Source organism: Lithobates pipiens, unplaced genomic scaffold (assembly GCF_037356315.1).
Source record: "Lithobates pipiens isolate NorthernLeopardFrog02 unplaced genomic scaffold, aLitPip1_a1.2 Scaffold_25, whole genome shotgun sequence".
Classification (NCBI taxonomy): Eukaryota; Metazoa; Chordata; class Amphibia; order Anura; family Ranidae; genus Lithobates; species Lithobates pipiens.
Window position 1 is genome coordinate 125662282 of NW_027507787.1, and position 21921 is coordinate 125684202.

At 43.4% G+C, this 21921-nt stretch overlaps 1 protein-coding gene across 2 annotated transcripts in view; it reads left to right on the forward strand.

Annotated features, from left to right (window-relative positions):
* Nucleotides 1-21921, forward strand: part of RASSF4 (Ras association domain family member 4) — an 855531-nt gene that overhangs the window by 42737 nt on the left and 790873 nt on the right. For both annotated transcript variants that reach the window (XM_077454834.1, XM_077454835.1), the window contains exon 2: nucleotides 20608-20723. The gene's annotated coding sequence lies outside the window, so the exon portion shown is untranslated. The remainder of the gene's footprint in view (nucleotides 1-20607; nucleotides 20724-21921) is intronic.

Consider the following 21921-nt stretch of genomic DNA (forward strand, 5'->3'; position numbering starts at 1 on the left):
GTCCAGCCAGACTGATGCTGAGGTCAAAATGTAGAACAATTAAACCCAAACCAAACTGCGGTTTAAAGGTGAAATTAAAATTGAAAAAAACATATAGCGCTTGCTCTTCAGGAGCCGGCACTACATACTTTAAAAGCAACAGCTGAAATATTGTTTATATTACTGTATTCCTTATGGACTCAAAACGATTTATCTGTGGAAGGTGGTGAGGCAGCATCTTGGGTGCATTTAGTGGAATATTATAGTAGGGCCAATGTTAGACAACAACCAATGAACCTACCAGCATGTCTTTGGAGTGTGGGAGAAAACTGGTGTACCCAGATAAAACCCACACAACGCACAGGGAGAACATGCAAACACCTTGAAGGCAGCATTCTGACTGGGTCTCAAACTGAGGACCCTAGTGCTGCAAGGCAGAAGAAGCTAACCATTGTAACCATTGGATTGAAAGATCATTTTCCTGACTCAGAATGTAAATATATAACAGATTGTAAATAATAAATGTTTCTGATGGGACTGAAATGTTTATTTCTGCTAAACATGTAAATGACATGAGAAGTTATAGAGTTCTCTTTTTCTTTCCAAGCAGCACATCTGCTTTATATATATATATGACACCCTTATCTCTCATGTTATTTGATACATTGCCATGGTAGTATTGTCCTGTCAGAGAACCACACCTGCCACTTCTTACAATTACTTCCTTATAGCTAATACATTGTATAAATTCAGGAGAACTTTGCAACTGAAGAACATGAACTAAAACTAAAAAGCAATCAAAATAATTTATGATGATGTCAGTATATTACTCATGTTTCAATTGCTCCATACAGTCTAATGTATAGTTGTATGTCTTTACACTCAGAAAAATAGTCATATCACAGCTAAGTGATAATAAACCTGACACAATAACAATTTTGAGTTGCAATTCTGACTTGCTGACGATGTTGCTTGTTTACTGATTATCGTGCTCATCCCATGGGTTCAATATTTGAGGAGTGAACAGCCTGAACAAGTTCCCAGATGATAGATAGTAAAGCCAGATGATAACGGAAATGTAAAAAAAAAATGTAATTTGGTGCCCTTCTTCCCTATTTTATTTGTCATAGCCATTGATACCCCTTGCACATCTTAGACTTAACTCAAAATACAAGGAATCCAGGTGGGAACTAAGACCTATAAGCTAAGTCTCTTTGCTGACGATTTACTTCTCATCTTAACAAAACTACATTTCATGCTCATCCAATGGGCTCATTATTTAGAGCAGGGATATGCAATTAGCGGACCTCCAGCTGTTGCAAAACTACAAGTCCCATCATGCCTCTGCCTCTGGGTGTGTTGTTTGTGGCTGTCAGAGTCTTGCTATGCCTCATGACACTTGTAGTTCTGAAACAGGAGAAGAGACGCTTGAGAGGGGATATGATTTCAAATTACAAATACCATACTGGTGACCTCACAATAGGGATAAAACTTTTTCACAGAGGGGAGTTTATTAAGACTCATGGCCACTCATTAAAATTAGAAGAAAAGAGGTTTAACCTTAAACTGCATAGAGGGTTCTTTACTGTAAAAGTGGCAAAGATGTGGAATTCCCTTCCACAGGCGGTGGTCTCAGCGGGGGGCATCAATAGTTTAAAAAAACGATTAAATAATCACATGAACGACCGTAACATATGGGGATATACAATGTAATACTGACATATAATCACACACATAGGCTGGACTTGATGGACTTGTGTATTTTTTCAACCTCACCTACTATGTAAGTATGTAACAGCTGGAGGGCTGCTAATTACATATCCCTGATTTAGAGGGTCAGTGGCCTAAACAAGCTTCCAGATGACCTACTTGCACACCTTATCAGACTAAACCAAATATACATAGAATACAGGTGGGAACTAAGATCTATAAGCTTAGTTTCATTGCTTCTAGCCTTAACACAGCCACATATCTCTTTATTCAGATTATTCTATATTTTACAATCTTTTGCACAGATTACCTTATAGCAGGGGTCTTCAAACTTTTCAAACAAAGGGCCAGTTTATTATCCTTTAAAATTTAGGAGTGCCAGATTGTGGCCAGTGGGTGCAGAATATGTCTCAGCATCAGTGAGAATAAATATTGCCTCAGGGTTGGTCGTCAGTAGGAGGAGGAGTAGTGCCCCTATCAGTAGGAGGAAGCCTATCACATCATTAGTATCAGTGGAAGATATAGTGCCCCTTTGTCGGTGTCAGTGGGAGGAATAGTGCCCCAAGGGCTGGATAAAGGCTAACAAAGGGCCACATCTGGCACTTGGGCCCCAGTTTGGAGACCCCTGCCTTATAATGTATGGACAGCATTACTGTGTTTTTCTCCTCTCCTTTTCACACTCACTTCGGTTTGTTTGAATTGGGGCAAGAAAGAGTGCCTACATACCTACGTAGAAAAAAAGAAGGAAATCAGAGGAGGTTGAGAGCAATAGAAAGCACTTTTCTGAGTTAAAGTGATACTAAAGGCTGTTTTTTTCCCCATGAATTAAAATAAATGTTATACTTACTGCTATGTGCAAAGATATTTCACAGAGTGGCCCCTTACCTCCTTCTATGTGGTCCCCTGCCAGCGTTCTCTGTTCCTCCTCCTCTGAGTGTGACCCCATAGCAAGCTGTGTACTATGGGGAGGGGGGACACATGTGTGGGCTTGCCGCTGAGCCAGGTTGTGCGCATCCATAAACACATCGGCCCCACCCCCGCTCTATCCTCATATATACATATGACTGACAGGGGCTTCCCCTGCTGTCCGAGCCTCCAATGAATACAGGACAGGGAGAGAAAAGATGCAGTAGACAGACATAGCGCTGGATCAAGAATGGACTCAGCTAAGTTTTTAAGGGATGCTGGGGAGAGCTGCTATTAAAAGGTTTTTAACCTCAATGCAGAGAATGCATTAAAGTAAAGCCTGCTGTGTTTTTTTTTTTACCTACAGGCAAGCCTATAATAAGGCTAACCTGTAGGTAAAATTAATATCTCACCATTTAGGAGATATATACCATGCATGATGCCAGTGACCTCATGCACTCTGAAGGTTCAGCGTACTTTGCTGGAACTTCAGAACTCCATGTTGGAACCAAGGGCTTATGTGCGCATGCGCAGGAGTGACGTCATTGCAGCTCTGGCCAATCTCACAGCTGGAGCACGCGCACCCAGAAGAAAGACCGGGGGAAGATGTCAGGCCCTCTCAGTGACAGCGCGCCACGGGGAGGCTTCATTTTAAGATAAGCATTCCATAATGTGCTAGTATGCAAGGCATACTAGCACATTATGCAATTGCCTTACAGGTGCTTTAGGCTCCGTTCACACAGGGGCGACACGAGGCGGCACGACTTGCCGTGCCGCGACCTGACAAGTCGCCCCCGTTCTGTACTACGGAACCGTTCTAAGAGGAGCGACTCGAGTCACTCCGACTTAGAAAAAAGGTTCCTGTACTACTTTTGAGCGACCTCGGGGAGACTTGCATTGACTTCTATACAGAAGTCATTTGCAAGTCGCCGCTGAGGTCGTGGCAGGTCGCGGCGAGGCAAGTCGTGTCGCCTTGCATCGCCCCCTGTGTGAACCGAGCCTTAAGGTCAAAAACCTTTCGACGTTGTAACCACTATAAGAATACATACTTGAATATATTGTTTTTTCTAAACCAGAGTTTAGTGTGCTCACTTCAAACCTCTAATTATGTAAGGCTCCTTACGCACGGGCATTCCATCTGTCTGGTTTTCATCTATCCATTGATGGATGGAAAATGGACAACAATTCATTTCTATGGGTAAACTGATGAAGACAAATGATCAATGTTTACATCCACATCCATTCAGTTCCACATTTTTAAATGGGACAGGTCTCTGACTCATAACGGACACTGAAGTTGCTAGTGACACTAATACAGTGATAATACTGTACACTGACACTGTACTAACAACACTGGCTGGGAAGGGGTTACCATCAGGGGGCAATCAAAGGGTTAACTGTGTAACTAACAATGTGTGCTGCTTTTACTTTTTGATCTGGCTGTTTTTTCTCTCTGCTTTTCAAGGAGCAGAAACGGCCAAATCGCTGTTCCTATGCGCACATGTGAGTTCTGTGTGTTTGTAAGAACTCTGTGTGTGATTGGACACAGCCGATCAGCTGATTTTAACCATAAGCATTGGCTGACATCTACTGCCAAACTCGTGCTATGTCCAGTCACAGTATGGATCGGCAGAAAGGCTGTTACGCATATGTACGTGATTGAGCTTGCACTTCTCGCCTGCTCACAGTTTATTTACTGAATGGTCGGCCGGTAGTTAAAAAAATAAAAATAAATGTCATATCTTTTGTTTACAGTCTGCTGTCAGTGCTCATGGTTTTTAAGGATGCTGACGGATATAAAAATGGATGTAAACTGATGTAAACTGAACTGAAAATGGATGTATAAACTGAATCCTTTTTTCTACACATAAGGACCCTTTCATACGGGTGGACTGATCTGGTCTGCCTGTCAGTTTTTCAGATGGACCTGATCAGACCCTACAGTCTCCTCTTTGGAGCAGTGGGTGTCAACGGACATGTGTCCGCTGCCACCAGCCGACATTAGACTTGATCCTATCCGCTAAAAACCTGCTCAGTCAAGGAAGAAAGAATCCGCCCCTCCAGGTGTGTGCAATGACCCTATTGGAACCAAGTATGAGTGCTAGCCCTGGCCCACCTCCGTGGAATACTTGGAAAAAGAAGAAATGGTGCACATCCAAAGGTTCCAAAATAGTGTGCCAGAATACACCAGGGACACCAGATATTTAGTCACGTAGAGGCATTTCATACATCCAACCTGTGTTTAATCATTACCAAACATCCACCTGATCAGCAGGGATCAGCGGACAGATTCCCAGCTGAGCAGGTAGACTCCAATGGAGTCTACCCCATGTGAAAGGACCATGAATGTGAATGGATGAAACCCACATGAAAGGGGAAGCTCTATTTCTCTGGACTCCCTCATACATGACTGGATATTTGAAATTAAACACATGTTCATTTCTCTTTGCACATTATTTAATGATTTGAGTGGTGTAATATGTTCCTGTTCAATAATCAAGACTGTCATTTAGTGTATTAGGAAAATAACCACCAACCAGAAGTAGAAGAGGCAAGGTATGCAGTGCGTGGGGCAAAACCATGGCAATGTTTTCCATATGCTTGTCTTCCCCATAGCAATAAGCATTTCATTGGAAAAATACTTTGTCACAACCTGATATTGACAAAAATGGCCTTTAGACTAAACAAGACTGAAAACAAGATGAAACTAGTTGAAGTGCCTTTCTTGCGTGCGACATCTTCATGAACTTACTCACAAAGTCAAACAAAACATGATTCGGCTGGCCAAATTTCCTGCTGTCAACATCCAGATTCAAACCTGTTTTTTTTGCATGTTGCCAAGGTGAGAAACTCAGCTATTTAAATTGATCGTAGTGCAAATGTGGTCCTTTGGGAGAACGTGCCTTTTGTGAATGGTGAATACTTTACCAAGGTTATAAAGTAAATTCATCCTGAAGATTTTCTGGCCTATTTGTCAGTTGATGCAACATTTTCTGCCATTTCCCAACTGTCTTGGGGTAATATTGCTTTCTATAAAGTGTACTCTTTATATAACCTGATGAATGTATGTGGTGATTAGAAGATCCACTGTGTATGGATCTTGTGTTTTTAGACATTATTACATGGAGAGTTATACTTTCTTTATTTGTTTATATATTACCTTGCCTTATTTTTACTATTATGTTAAAGAACGGATGTCAAACTGGCAGCCCTCCAGCTTTTGCAGAACTAACAAACCCGATGAGGCATTGCAAGGCTGACAGTCACAAGCATAACTCTCAAAAGCAGAGGCATGTATTCTTTAGTTAAAGAATGTTAGATCAAGTATGAATTTGAGATTTGAAAAATCATAAATATTCCCCTGTATCGTGTCAAGAGAAGATAAACAATGGTGTTTTCTTTTTTTTTATCAAGTTACTATCTTTAAGGGAAAACCAAGTTGAATATTTCAAACATTAAATTATATCTAAAACAGAGAACACAAACGTAGTTTATGGCAGCAGCCCTTAGATGTCAATCTAATATAATTAGTATAGTTATAATTTCTGCATATACAGATAAAATGCCTACTAGAAATCATGGGCCCTTGTAACTTTCTGTGCTTTGAACTGTAATCTCAAACAATATTATTAGGCCTGCCTGTGTCTTTGAACCATAAAACACCTCCACCACTGTTTGTAGTCTAACTCAGAAGTGCAACCTAGGGTGATAATGCTACTATTTTTGGATAAAGTATAGTACATGAGTAAATTTCAAAATGTGCATTTCGCTACTCAACAGATTAGGAAAAGCTGCAAACACTACAATCAGACAAATTGAGTGGATAATGGGAATATTAAGTGCAGCTCTAATCCATAATATGTGTAAATATTAGAAAATTGTGCACGTATGCAAACAGTAATTATAACACATTTACTGTGCAAAATAAAATAAAGTGCTAGGTGCAAACAGCAATAAATGAATAGAAATACAATTCATGAATTGAAATCACTAAAAAATCCAGATATGTGAAATGCCATTGTGAATATATAGCCCATAAGAGAAAAAAACTGTCCAGACAGGTGAAATTAAATCACAAGTGTTTAAGTAAAAATTTATATTGAAAATCAAGATATATTTGACCTCAGAAGCATAGGCCACCATCCAGTAAAAAATCACCATAGATTATGAATCAACTACCGATGAAAAAAAATTGGATATGCTTACCAGACTTAGTGGACCCAATGCCAGTGGCACAGAGTGAAACAGGCATGGAACTGTGAACGTGGTCACTCTCAGGAAACAACATGTGAGTCAGCTTCCTTTCAACGTTGTTACCGGACCCAATCATGGACTTCACCATTCATAAAAGAAAAAGGCTGCCACATAGTATAAAACCAACTAAGGGTTTGATTTTAAAAGGTAGAACACTTACGTCGATGATGATATAAACGGGTGAGATAAGGTGTGCGATCACAAATGCATTCAAGAAGCTCAGTAACATGGAGCTAGTTTAGCTACTCAGCTAGTTCAGTACATGAGTATTCTCACCCTGGGACAAGAAGTGCGTTATTGGTAGTGAAAAAACAAATGGAAAACTACCTAAAAAAAAACCTAGTATAGGCACTACATCTAAGGACTGTAAAGCTGCAATATACTGTATTAGATTTTAGTTCTTGTGTTTCGATACACATTTGACCTTCTATTGAGCGTAATAGAGGTGTTGACCACAAGAGGGCGACTTTGTTCAAGAATGACATTTGAGAGCAGCCAGATCCCATGCTTCACATTCTGTTTGTAAACCTTTGCAGCATTCTCAGTGGTTTCTTTGGCATGCTCTTTTCCTCTCTGACCACATATTAAAGGCCTGGCTATTCTACAATTAAAGTGGTATTAAACCTCAGAACAAAAATTTAATATACTACAGCTTACCAATCATTTGTTTTCTTTTTGTTAGGCTTGTTTCCCTTTTATTTCAGCTGGTTATCTAGCCAGGAACACACCTCCTTTTTTAGGGTGTCTGCATTCTGAATGGAGTAGTAAAGCAGAAAAAGTCAGATGGAATCATTTCATCAGATATTCCGATCGTGTGTGGGCTTCAGCGGACTTTTTTTCCCCAAAAATTCTGACGGACCTAGAAATAGAACATGTTTTAAATCTTTCCGACGGAATCAATTCCTTTCGGGAAAGCCATTCGTCGGAATGCTATTCCGACGGACCAAAACCGACGCAAGGGCAGCTATTGGCTATTGAACTACCCTTTTCTATTCCAGTCTTATGTCATTGCGTTCTAAACAAACGGACTTTAATGTGATCATGTGTAGGCAAGTCCGTTTCAGCGGAACTCCGTCAGAAAGAGCGTCAGTTTATTCTGACAGAAAAACTGGTCGTGTGTAAGCGACATTAGACTTTCAGACTTAGTCTGGGTTCACACTAGTGCACTCAGCACAGCTCATGAGATGTGCACAGGAATCGCACTGCATTCCTGTGCACATCATATGCAATGTCTGTGCGATGCGATTTGAGCTATACATTTTTGTATGGCTCAAATCGCATCATGTCTGCACCAAAATAGTGCAGTACCCTTATATTCTGCACCTGAATCACATCACATTGGGTGTTCAAACCAATGCGATGCGATTCTGGCAATCGCACTGCATTTTGCAATCTGTTGGGATTTCGTTAATCTAACAATGTGTGCATGGACGCCGTGCGATTGCTAGGCACTGCGTGCGATGTGGGTAAACGCAGAAAATCTTGTGCATTTCCCTCCTCACATTGGTGTGAACCAGAGCTCATATGGACTTGACTAACAAATGAAAGCTGGACATCAGCTGATACTTTATAAGCAATTATAGAAACTTTTTTTTTTCCTTTGGGGGTAAAGGTTTTATATAAACGAATAAAGGCTGATCATTATAGACACCAATGTCAGTGTTAAAGTGATTGCAAAATGGGGAGAGGACGTGCTGTGCCAGAGCTCCGACACAGCGCCGCTTCATCCGCCACCATTGGGACGATCCGAGAGGGGAGAGAGCCCTGGACTCCCCCCGCTGGGTGCCGAAGCCCTCCCGCGCCATCCGGGGAGGTTTTTGTGAGTTCTATCGGCCGCTCGAGCCCCATCCAGGCTCGCGGCCTACTTCTGCCTGCCGGACCGCCACCGCCATCTTGGGGCCTACTTTATCCCCGGACCTCCGTGCCGTCCCGGGTGCCCTGAAGCGCGGCTGACGTCCCTCCACGGCCATCGGAGGTAGAGACGGCCAGCGGTGGTGGCTTGAACCGCCTCCGAAAGCTCCGGCCGCGCTGAGGCCTACTGCGAAGCCCCTTTCACACGGGGCCGGCCGCCATCTTTAGGCCTCGGGCCTATTCGACCCACTTGCTCAGTGGAGGTGCTGGTGACTGCTGTTGAGGGGGGCTGCATCTATCCTCACCCCCCATCTGCGGTGCAACCTGCCAGAGGTTCCTGGAAGATTCGAGCTGCTCTCTCCCAATGTGATTGCCTCCATCTGGACTCAACGATACACAACGCAGTGTTCTGCCATCTCAGCAGGTACCTTTCTGCTACCACCCCCCCTGTGTCCCTGCTTCCCCCCACGTCCACCTGGGCTGACTGTTTTGCCCCCACCCCCCCGAATCTTCCTGCATCTCCCCTGCCCCCCCTTCCACTCCTGTGCCTACTTGCCCAGGCCTATTGACTGCCAGACCATGTGATCACCCCTTTACTATGGCAACCATGTGATTTTGGGGCCATGCCCCCACCCCCGCCTTCCTGAGGCTCCTTCTCAGCAATTTGCAGCTTTACTACCTCCGGGAGTCGCATCCTCACCTACTCAGCCCGGCCGTGCACCCCATGGGAAAGATAGGAGACCAAAGAAAGTCCTACGCTTCTGTACTTCTCCCCCAAACTTTATCCACCATGGACCGTTATCTACACAAGTCCATCCCCTCCTCCCAACTGGAGGGAGACCCTGCCTTAGACCCTTCAACTCGCCATGAACCAGACTTGAAATGCCCGGACACCCCTCACCCACCCTAGACCAAGGGTCCCCCACTTTGCTGACGGCAGATGTCCTGGACGCTAAGCTTCAATCCCTGCTCAAAGCTATCACTCACTCCATAACTCAGGAAATTGGGAAGCTTGCCAAGAAGCTTAGGGGTGAGATTGACCAATTGTGCGGCCGCACGGACACCCTAGAGACTAAATTTGATTAACTGGTCCAATATGTTCAAGTGTTAGAAGAAGATAACGCCGCTGTTAAACACTCCGTTTCTCAACTCCAAACACAACAAGAAGACCTCGAGAATCGTGAACGCAGGCAGAACCCGTGGATTAGAGGCATTCCTGAAGTGGTGGAGGACAGGGATCTCCGCTCCTACCTTCTAAGCCTGTTTAACGTGGTGACCCCCCAAGTTCCAGATATTGATTGGCGTTTAGACAGGGCCCATAGATCACTGGCGCCTAAACCCCCTACAGGTGCAAACCCAAGGGACGTGGTGGTTCGGTTCCATTACTTTGACAGTAAGGAAGCGCTTACACTTGCCACTCGTAATCAATCCAAGCTGGACTTTAAAGGTGCCAAAATTCAAATCTTCAATGATCTCTCGCCCATTACCTTGGCAAGACGAAGGAACCTGCGTCCCTTGACGCTTCATCTCCAAACCCACAAGGTTCCATACAGATGGGGTTTTCCCTTCCGCCTCTCGGTGACCCGAGAAGGCACTCAATTCTCTCTTCGTGATCTACATGAGAGCGACGCCTTCCTGCGTAGTCTTGGCCTCCCTCCTCTTCCAGACGAAGAACCTGCTCTGATTCCCTCTACACCTCGGCCGTCCGCACTTCCTGCCCGGATATGGACCCCAGTTCGACCAAAGCCTTCTAGATCCAACCTCACCCCTCGACGGAGACCTTCCTTCAGACCCCTGACTTGAGGAACGCTGCATCGGAACAAGATTGAGCTTATCTACCCCCCTAGATGGGGCCTTGTTGGATTTTCCATGGTGCAGTTTTATGTCATTATACCATGGTGGATCCCCCACACTTGTTCCCCGACACCCAAGGGGTGCACTGTTCATTGTTTAATGCTCTTTTTTCTACTGTTTGCAACTTTAGTGTATTGCTTTTTGACTGTTATATTATTATTCATCCTGTTTTCTCTTACACGGTTGCTGCGTTCACTTTTTGAAAGTTGGCTGCATTAGTTTTTCCAGCTATGGAAGGCGGGGGGTGGCCTAGGGCCCCCCCCCCCCACATTAGGCGGTCCTCGCGACCCCTGTCTCGGACCTGGGCTTCCTGGAGGTTGTTTTCCTCCAGGCTTCTCTTCGGATGTCATTTTTATTTTTGGTTTTTCTTTTTTTTTTGTTCTTTTTTGTGGCTGCTGCCCATGCAGTCTCCCCATAGGCTGCTTTTTTTTTGTTTTTTTTAATGTTTTTGTTTTTTGTCTACAGCTTTTTTCCGGTGATTCACATATCCTTGTGACACCGCTCACCTTTACACGAGTTTCTCTTGGGAAGTTCTTTTTAGTCAGGCCTCGGTCTCCTTTGTTTTCCGTGGTGACCGACAGCCACAATTTTCTAGATGTATGTCATTGTCGATATTGTTGTCACACCACTATTTACCCAACTGTCAAGCTCTCTTTTTTTTTTTCTCTCCCTTTGTTTCTTTTTCTCCTCTTGCTTCTTCCTCCCTACCGCTTGGGACTCAACCTCCACTGACTGTTTTATGCTTCTCTCTATGCTCTTTCGCCAATCTCCTTTGCTATGTCATTGAAATTTCTTACCTGTAATGTGAAAGGTTTAAACTCTGTTCGGAAGAGGTGGTTGGCTCTGAAAGAGTTTAAAGCTTCTAAGGCGGACGTGATACTGATCCAGGAGACACACTTCCGTCCTGGGGGTTCCCTTAAATTTGCCAGCAAAACATTTCCGACCTCCTTTCTGGCTTCGGATCCATCTGGCAAGGCGGGCGTGGCAATCCTGATCGGCCGCTCCTGCCCGTTGCGAATCCAATCTACTTACCTGGACCCCCAGGGCAGATTTATTATTCTGGATTGCATGTTTCAGTCTCAACCTGTCACGATCCTAAATGTATATGCTCCCAATTCTGGTCAAGTTCGCTTCCTCAGTGCTGTTTTTGACATGTTAGATAAGTATGCACACCCTTTTACAGTGATTGGTGGAGATTTTAATATGGTCATGTCCCCTGGTAAAGACAAACATGTTTTGTTCCCCCCTAAAACCCCCTCCAATGTAGACTCCCTCTCCAAATGGTTCCACAGACTTATCAGAGCCCGACGTTTATTAGACATATGGAGAATTAAACATCCTACCCAGAAAAACTATACTTTTTACTCCCACCCTCACAAACTCTTCTCTAGATTAGACCACTTTTTCATCTCCACACCCCTCTTGACAGCTGCAGTATCCTCGGAAATTAATCCTGTCCCATGGTCGGATCATTCCTCTGTCCATTTAGAACTCTCCCTATCCTCGGCCTTCCCCCGCTCCTGTCACTGGCGCCTCAATGAGACTCTTCTACGTAACCCTGAGACCAAAGCTCAACTGACCACGTGCCTTACTGAGTATTTTGAGCTTAACGCTGGCTCCGTCTCCGAGCCCTCGACTCTGTGGGAGGCACATAAACCTGTATTCAGGGGGCATTGTATTGCAATAAGTTCCCGACTCAAAAGAGACGCCACACACCAAAGAGCCTCGGCTCTTCTCAGGCTTCGCAAGGCCGAGGACCGTTTGTTCTCTTCTCCCACGGTGTCAAGGCTTAGGACCGTTGTCTACCTATGCAACCTCCTTAGATCACTTGATATGCAGAAGATAGACAAATCCCTCCTATGGTCAAAGCAGAAGTTTTACGAGTACTCTAACAAACCCCACCGGATACTAGTAAACAAACTTAAACCTAGACCTTTCCAAGCCTATCCTGACTCCCTCAAACAGCCCGACGGTTGCTCCACTTACTGCCCTCTTACAATGTCTAAAACATTTGGCAACTTCTACCATAAGCTGTATAACTGTTTACTCACTGAAGATCAATACACTTTCACCCAGGAGAAATTTAACTCCTTCGTGGAATCACTGCCCCTCCCCCAGCTTTCCCCTGACCACCTCCCGTCTTTAAACTCCACTATTTCCCCTGAGGAATTAGCTGCGGTAGTGGAGAATCTCCCCACTCAAAAAGCCCCTGGCCCTGATGGCCTACCTTACTCCTACTACAAAACTTTCCTTCCATTTCTGAGTCCACACCTTCTTTCCCTATTCTCTTCCTTATTGAAAGGCACCGTTCCTGACCCCCAGTTTCTCCATGCTCACGTATCTGTGATTCCGAAACCGGGTAAAGACCCCTCCCTCCCAGATAATTACAGGCCTATCGCACTGCTAAATTCCGATTACAAAATTTTCACCAAAATCTTGGCGAATAGGCTGTCCCGTTTACTACCGCAACTCATCCACAAGGACCAAGTCGGTTTTGTACTGGCTGACATGCGGGAGACAATACTAGACGTACTGTAGATTTGATCGACTTACTAAACAAAACGAACCGCCCAGCTCTTATACTGAGCCTTGACGCTCAAAAGGCGTTCGACAGACTCAGCTGGCCATTTATGTTTGCCACGCTCTCTCACTTTGGCATTGCAGGTCCGTTTGTCACTGCCCTGAGGGCACTGTATTCCAGACCCTCTTCGCAAGTTCAACTATCCTCCTACTTATCACCATCCTTCTCCCTCAGTAATGGCACTAGGCAGGGCTGTCCACTATCCCCCTTGCTCTTTATTCTCTGTTTGGAACCCCTGGCAGCGGCTATCCGTAATCATCCTGACATTCGAGGGGTACAACTACGCCAAACAGAGTATAAATTGTCTCTATATGCTGACGATATCCTACTGACTTTAACCAGACCCCACACCTCCCTTCCCTCTCTACATGCTCTCCTGCACCAATTTAGCTCGATCTCTGGATATAAAATCAACACTAACAAGACAGAAGCTCATTCCCCCCGTAGAGCTTGTCCCTTTGCAGCGCAACTACGCTTACCGTTGGTGTACGGACTCCCTCAAATATCTAGGGGTTAACCTTACATCTTCCTACTCTAGCCTATATCATGCTAATTTCCCACCACTCTTTCGGGACATCGACCGACTCTTGCGACAATGGGACTTGTATCCCATTTCCCTCTTGGGTCACATCAATGTCCTGAAGATGTCTATCATGCCACGACTTTTATACCTATTTGAAACATTACCGATCCCCGTTCCCATGTCCCAACTCAAAGCGACTCAGAGGTCCTTCCTTAACTTTATATGGCGCTACAAGGCCCACAGGATAGCTAGTTCCGTAGTGCTCACTCCCAGAGCTAGAGGTGGACTGGGGGCCCCGGACCTCCTTAAATATTATTATGCTACACACTTGAAACCGGTCATAGTATGGTCACATAGAATGTCATCCAGTGTGTGGTCTGACATTGAAATGAGCATTACTACTCCGGTACACCCCTGCTCGATGATTTGGGCAGAATTGGAAACTTCCATACATCAACTTAGGAACCTTTCTCTGCGCCCCATGCTCTTTACCCTTTCTATATGGAAGAAATGTGCCCAGCGCTTCTCCCTGACCTCTCCGTGCTCGCCATTATTAAACGTATTGTTCAATCCTGACATCCCGGACAGCCTGTCTTACTCGCGCATGCTCCCTTGGACGCGTGCAGGCGTTTTCCAACTTCGTAATCTGGTACATCCACTTACACATTCGCTTCTATCCTTCGCTGATATTCAACGTAAATTTCAGGTCCCCAAGGGTTTGTTTTACTCCTATCTACAAATCAGACATTACTTTAGCTCCAAAAACCCCATCCTTACCTTGAATAACCCTACCCCTTTTGAACTTCTCTGCTCCCAAGGTCCATACCAAACGAGACTCATCTCTGAGATTTACAAGTACTTACAGGCCTCTCCCTCTCTTTCTGGCCCAGGTCACCTTTATATGCACAAGTGGTCTCGGCTTCTTGGCCAGACCATTACCACCCCCCAATGGCTGAAAATTTGGGAGACTGCTTCTAAATCGTCTCGATGTGTAGAACAGAAAGAGACAATCTATAAAATTCTAATGTTTTGGTACAGGACCCCACAGCTCCTACATAAATACGATCCCCGGGCTTCCCCACTCTGCTGGAGATGTCGGAAGGCTATTGGATCTCTTTTTCACATCTTCTGGGAATGTTCGGACATCCAACCTTTTTGGTCCTCGGTCCATGTATATTTGCAAGAACTTTCCGACACTATCCTTCCTCTAACCCCAATCCACTTTCTGTTAGGCTTACCCTTTCCTGACCTGCCTGCCAATGTCCAGAAACTTTTAGGCTATATTCTACTGGCAGCAATAAGTGCCATACCAGTCAGATGGCTGTCGCAGTCCCCGCCAACGCTCCCACAGATATTGCAAACTCTGGAACAGATCCGTAGGATGGAGCACCTTACCGCTGTTATTCATGATACTCTGCCTAAGTTTTCCCGAGTCTGGGACTTATGGGACCATTCCCAGCTTAATCCGGGACTCCCTATAGCCCCCCCTTAAAGATTACTTGATGTTTTTCCTTACCACCCCCGCCAGTGTATGTCTCTCCCCGAGGATGCCTCAATTTGGTATAGGCTCCTCCCGGAAATGAGCGTACCCCAGATCCAGTGGTTGGCTATGCTTTCCTTGCAGACACGTAGCTATCTGGCCTACCCACCCATTGGACTCTTTCCTACACCCCCCCTCCTGATTCTTCCCCCCCGTCCCCCCCGTTAATGGATGCATTACTGCTTTAACTGTGCCTGTGACTTGATATTGCCTGACCATTATATTACTTTTTTCTTGTGTTTATTTTCTGTAACATTGTTGACACTGACAATTATTTTGTTGTTATACTTCCCTTTGTATATTCTCTCTGAATTTTTTTTCAATAAAAATACAATTGAAAAAAAAAGTGATTGCAAAATTATCTTTTAATTAAAGTAGGCTCCTCCTCTTCTTTGAGTGCCCCCATAGCAAACCACACTGTGTCCGTCTATTGACATGCACAGTGTGGCTCAGCCTTGCCCCCCATTCCCTCCTTACTGGAATTGGCTGACAGTAGCAGGGACCAATGGTTCCTATTGCTATTAACCAAGCCTGTAAATGCAGGAAGAGAGAGCAGGGCAAGTCTGCTGGTGGGGGCAGTGCTGGATTGAGAGTGGTGTCAGGTAGGTGTTTTGTTTTACCTTAATGCATAGAATGCACTAAAGGAAAAAAAACCTTATGCCTTTAGAACCACTTTCAATGATTTATCTCAACCCTCTAATTGCTACCTTGTCTGGACAACCTGGTCTGTTGAAAAACAACTTACTGACTGGATCATCAGATGAAAATAAAGGAAACAAACCTAAAAAAGAAAACAAATGCGGCCACCGCATCCAAGAATTGGTAAGCTGCAATTTTATTCATTTTTGTTTTTGTTTTTAATACCACTTTAAGCGAGGGGACAAATGAAAAGAGGTAGTTTGTCACAGATGGGACTATACAAGCGTAAAGCAAATATAATAAATTTAACAGCAACTTGTAACTCATTAACGTTATTTTATTAGTACACAAGAATGTACCAGAGATGTTCATAGCAGCCAGCCAGTCTCTATTTATGATTTTATAAAGCGCAATTGGCCTGAAAAAGTGTACAGTAAGATAAAGTGAAAGGATATAATAATATATATTTTAACTTTAAAAATGTTATATAAACATGTTATAGGCAAGAGAGGGATCCAGAGGCACCACATCACTAGGTAATATATAAAAAGTAAGGAATAGGTTTTTGGGATTTTTAAAGTACCAAATATCAGCAATGCACAATCTATTTAAAATTAACAGTTTGATTCAATACTTCCTTAAAAATATTCTGATTGTTTAAAAAGCTTTAAACCTCAAATTGCATCATTGGAGTTATGCATAAATTGCGCATAAATGTTATCACAAATATATGTTACTTGTAGAGAATATCTCTACATGTTTTGCCTTTTTTACAGCTTCTTCAGGGGGATATGTTATAACATGCAGTATCTCAAAAAAGTGAGTACACTCCTCACATTTTTGTAAATATTTTATTATATCTTTTCCTGTGACAGCACTAAAGAAATTACACTTTGCAACAATGTAAAATAGTGAGTGTACAGCTTGTATAACAGTGTAAATGTGCTATCCCCTCACAATAACTCAACACAGCCATTAATGTCTAAACCACTGGAAACAAAAGTGAGTACACCCCTAAGTAAAAATTTCCGAATTGGGCCCAAAGTATCAATATTTTGCATGGCCACCATTATTTTCCTGCACTGCCTTAACCCTCTTGGACATGGAGTTCACCAGAGCTTCACAGGTTGCCACTGGACTCCTCTTTCTCTCCCCCATGATGACATCACCATGCTGGTGGATGTTGGAGACCTTGCGCTCCTCCACCTTCCATTTGAGGATGCCCCACAGATGCTCAATAGGATTTAGGTCTGGACACATGCATGGGCAAGTACATCACCTTTACCCTCAGCTTCTTTAGCAAGGCAGTGGTCATCTTGGAGGTGTGTTTGGGGTCATTATCATGTTGGAATACTGCCCTGCGGCCCAGTCTCCCAAGGGAGGGGATGATGCTCTGCTTCAGTATGTCACAGTACATGTTGGCAATCATGGTTCGCTCAATGAACTGTAGCGCCCCAGTGCTGGCAGCACTCATGTAGCCCAAGACCATGACACTCCCACCACCATGCTTGACTATAGGCAAGACACACTTGTGTTTGTACTCCTCACCTTGTTGCCGCCACACATGCTTGATACCATTTGAACCAAATAAGTTTATCTTGGTCTCATCATACCACAGAACACGGTTCCAGTAATCCATGTTCTTAGTCTGCTAGTTTTCAGCAAACAGGCTTTCTTGTGTATCATCTTCCTTCTGGCTTCCTTCTGGGATGACAGCCATGCAGACCAATTTGATGTAGCGTGCGGCATATGGTTTGAGCAATGAGAGGCTGACCCCCCACTCCTTCAACCTCTGAAGCAATTCTGGCAGCACTCATACATCTATTTCCCAAAGACAACCTCTGGATATGAAGCTGGGCATGTGAACTCAACTTCTTTGGTCGACCATGGTGAGGCCTGTTCTGAGTGGAACCTGTCCTGTTAAACTGCTGTATGGTCTTGGCCACCGTGCTGCAGCTCAGTTTCAGTGTCTGGTTAATCTTCTTATAGCCTAGGCCATCTTTATGTAGAGCAACAATTCTTTTTTTTTCAGATTTTCAGAGAGTTCTTTGCCATGAGGTGCCATGTTGAACTTCTAGTGACCAGTATGAGAGAGTGAGAGCGATAACACCAAATTTAACAAACCTGCTCACCATTCACACCTGAGACCTTGTAACATGTCACCTGACACTGGGGAGGGAAAATGCCTAATTGGGCCCAATTTGGACATTTTCACTTTTGTTGGTGTACGCACTTTTGTTGCCAGCAGTTTAGACATTGACGGCTGTGTGTTGAGTTTTTTTGAAGGGGCAGCAAATTTACACTGTTATACAAGCTGTACACTCACTAATTTACATTGTAGAAAAAAGTATAATTTCTTCAGTGTTGTCACATGAAAAGATATAATAAAATATTTACAAAAATGTGAGGGGTGTACTCACTTTTGTGACATACTGAATTACATGACTTCCAGTTTCAGTTGTTTGTTTACTAACTGTCACTGGCTAGGCAAGCCAGTACACCAAGATCAGTTTGATCAGATGCTTTTGAGGGCAGAGGAGAGATCGGGGGTCTAAAGAGTACATGTCACTGCCAATGCTATCATAAGGAATGTTGTTCATCCCTTGTGATAGCAATAAGGCTCATAAAAATAAAATAGAGACAGTGTAAAAAAATAAAATAAATGCAAATAAAATAAATAATAAAATGGACAAATAAAAATTAACAGATGGGTTGAATGAAAAAAATAACCAACAGATCCCTGCATCCACACAAGCGATGTGGATGCAGGGATCCTCCTCTTTGCACTATTGTAGACTTGACAGCCGGTACTCCCCCCCCCCCCCCCTCCCCACATAAGAATATACTGAACAGCGATGCAGCCATTGGTCTCAAGCGCTGATCACATAATGGTTTTCCAGCAGGGCCATTTGACAGAAGCCTGTCATTAGAGTGACTTCTGTTGAACAGACAGCAGTACACGCAGAGTGACATTTGGCCAGTTCCTGCTTAAAGCGGACTGTGATGTTTGTGCAGAATCACTGTGACCCTTAACCCCTTTCTCCTGATGCATGCTGAGGGAGGGGCTGTACCAGGAAGTCAGTCACGAGTGTGTGTGGGACTGCAAGCAGCCGCACAATACTTAGAGGGAGACCTGTTGTATTATGACTCCTACATGTAAGAATGTAAGAATGTATATCACTTTCTGAGTAAGTAATAAACCTTTCCCTGGTTAAGAAGTGCATTCAGTCTGTGTTTAACTTGCTGAGCGGATACTGGCAACATCTCTAGCAATACCCTGAGAGACCCCGTGTTGAAAGGACAACTTTCCATCTATTAAATCTTCTGCCCTTGTTTAAACTTTGGATAGTAAAACATTTTTTTCTGCCAGAAAATACCTTTTACAGCCCACTTCCTGTTTTGTGAGTGTTTGCCAGCAAGGATGAGGGGATGAATCATAAGAGGGCCAACTGCAGGGCTGCAGAGTTGGAGGTATGCCTCTGTGTATCTGTGTAAATGAAGGAAGTGAACAGGCAGCAGCTTCAGCTGCCCACAGATAAAATAGCTGCAGCCAGACTCAGTAGAGGGAGATTTCTGCAGCATATTTGACAAATACAGAATCACAGTATATATATATAAAACAATATGCAAAGTGGTTAAAGGGAAGCTTCAGAATGGCCAAGATGTTTTTCTTACAAATTATGTGAGCAGACTGCAGTTCCTCTTTAACCAGACAATTTTCGGGTCATGTATAACATCTAAAGCCCCATACACACTATCAAGATTTTCTGCAGTTTTTTTCCTTCAGATTTACCAAAACCATATAATATGAGGTCAAACTTGTATGCAACTAGGCAGGCAGGTTTGACCTCATATTATATGATTTTGGTAAATCTGAAGGAAAAAAATCAGCATCAAATCTGATGGTGTGTATGGGGAGTTAGGATTAGTAAGCTGCAATATATTACATTTTTGGTTTTGGGTTTGTTACCACTTTAAGGACCAATCCCAACTGATCATTTAGTGTAATGACACATTCCCTTGCCTCCTCTTCCACGTGCGCTCTGTTTGGATGAGTTATACAGACTTTAAGCATGGAAGCAAAAACGTTTACATTTTAGCTCTCTTTGGACAGCTCATAATGCTTTTTAAATCCTGTCGTGTGCACTTATAACTATTTGTGAAATAGAGTTCATATGCATACTAAATAAAAAAAACATATATACACTATATACACATTAATTACTTTTTAAATATTATAAAGTTAGAAAAATTAAACAACACCCGGACCTGAAAATATTTGTTGTAAAAAAACATACAGCTTTTTTTGTTAATAAAACAGTTTTGCCTCTTTAAAAAAAAGAAGGAAAAAAAAGGGAGTTAAACTGATGAGATGGTTGAAACTTCAGAATCTTCTGTCTGATTTAACACTGTGCCTGTTGTTATTTGAAAAACGATGGCACTGAATAACATCAGCTGTAGCTGAATAGTTGTAATGGTAATGCTTCTACTTAAAAATTGTAGATCATGTCATCTCATTGTGTATTATGTGCATTAGCCTGGCTGCAGAGGTTTACAGTTTGCTCATTGAGAGTCGTTTGATTTGTTGTATGTTTTTTTTTTAAGTGTTGAAAGTTTTTGTTCCCTGAAACACTATTATCTGTAAGTTCTATTGGGCTTTAATATTTATGTTATCCGTGTCTATAAGCCATGAAAACAGTGTAGCATATAGCCTGTAAGTGAACGCAGTTTGGGGTACAAAGAGTTAATTTGTGTTGCACTTGTTTCTAGAACTTCCCATTTTCTACTGGAATAGGAGAACTCTGCAGATATTATTTGAGGAAGATACTGCCTTGTCCAGACTGACTGCATAAGAAGAAGGTTGTGATTCATTACAGCTAAAAGAGGTGAGCACCGTTTTTCAGTATATGTCTGCTATTTGTGTATACCTTCTCTTCCAGGAAAATAAAATGTAATGCTTGACCATTGAGATACCCTAAAAAAAATGTTTGATCGTTTAGCAATAATGACATGTGCTGATGCAGTGTTTTTTTCAAATTTTATTTACCTTGATTCACTGTTGCAAAATTATGTGATTGCTGTCTTTAGTAATTACATATGTGTTACATTAATCACTTGCATAATTTTTTGTTACTGGCAGTTTAATATTAAAAAAAATGCAAATTTTTAGTAATTAAATAGCTTGAACTCAATCATCTTCCATGCAGTTAATATCTAAGTAGAACTGCACCCTTGTAATATTTCAGGTTTGGCAAATATATCTTTAATAGAGATGAGCTTGGGCATCTTCTGAACTCTTACCTCTCGCTTTTCTTTTTGTACTCCATTGAGCTATGGGCCAGTTACTGTGCTTTTACCGCAGTGCATAAGGCTGCTTTCATACTGGGGCGGGAGCGGCGTCAGCGGTAAAGTGCCGCTATTTTTAGCGGCGCTTTACCGTCGTTTTAGCGGCGGTCTGCGGGCGCTAGCGGGGTGGTTTTAACCCCCGCTAGCGGCCGAAAAAGGGTTAAACCCGCCCGCAAAGCGCCGCTGCAGCGGCGCTTTGCCGGCGGTATTGCCGCGGTGTCCCATTGCTCCTTCACCGCTCCAAAGATGCGGCTAGCAGGACTTTTTTCACCGTCCTGCCAGCGCATCGCTCCAGTGTGAAAGCCCTCCGGCTTTCACACTGGAGTGAAAGGGGCCGTTTTTTTTCAGGCGCTACACAGGCGCTATTTTTAGCGCTGTAACGACTGAATGCCGCCCCAGTGTGAAAGCAGCCTAAGTGTGAATGGGTCTTTAGTAATAACAGATTAAGACCTGGGTGAATTGCCTCATGCAACACGTTTTGGGCTGATTAGCGTGGACCCCTATTCTGCTCCCAATGGCTTCTTCTATTTTTGAACCTGCTTCATAACTACAGATTCACATCCCTTAGTAATGACATGACCAGCTTCCACTAGAAAATGCATCAGTGGTCATCAATCCTGTCCTCAGGGTCCACTAACAGGCCAGGTTTGCAAAATAACTGAAATACACGACAGGTGATATTATTTGCTGCTCCGTGATTGCAGTATTTTAGTCTGCATCTCTTAAAGGTAATACATA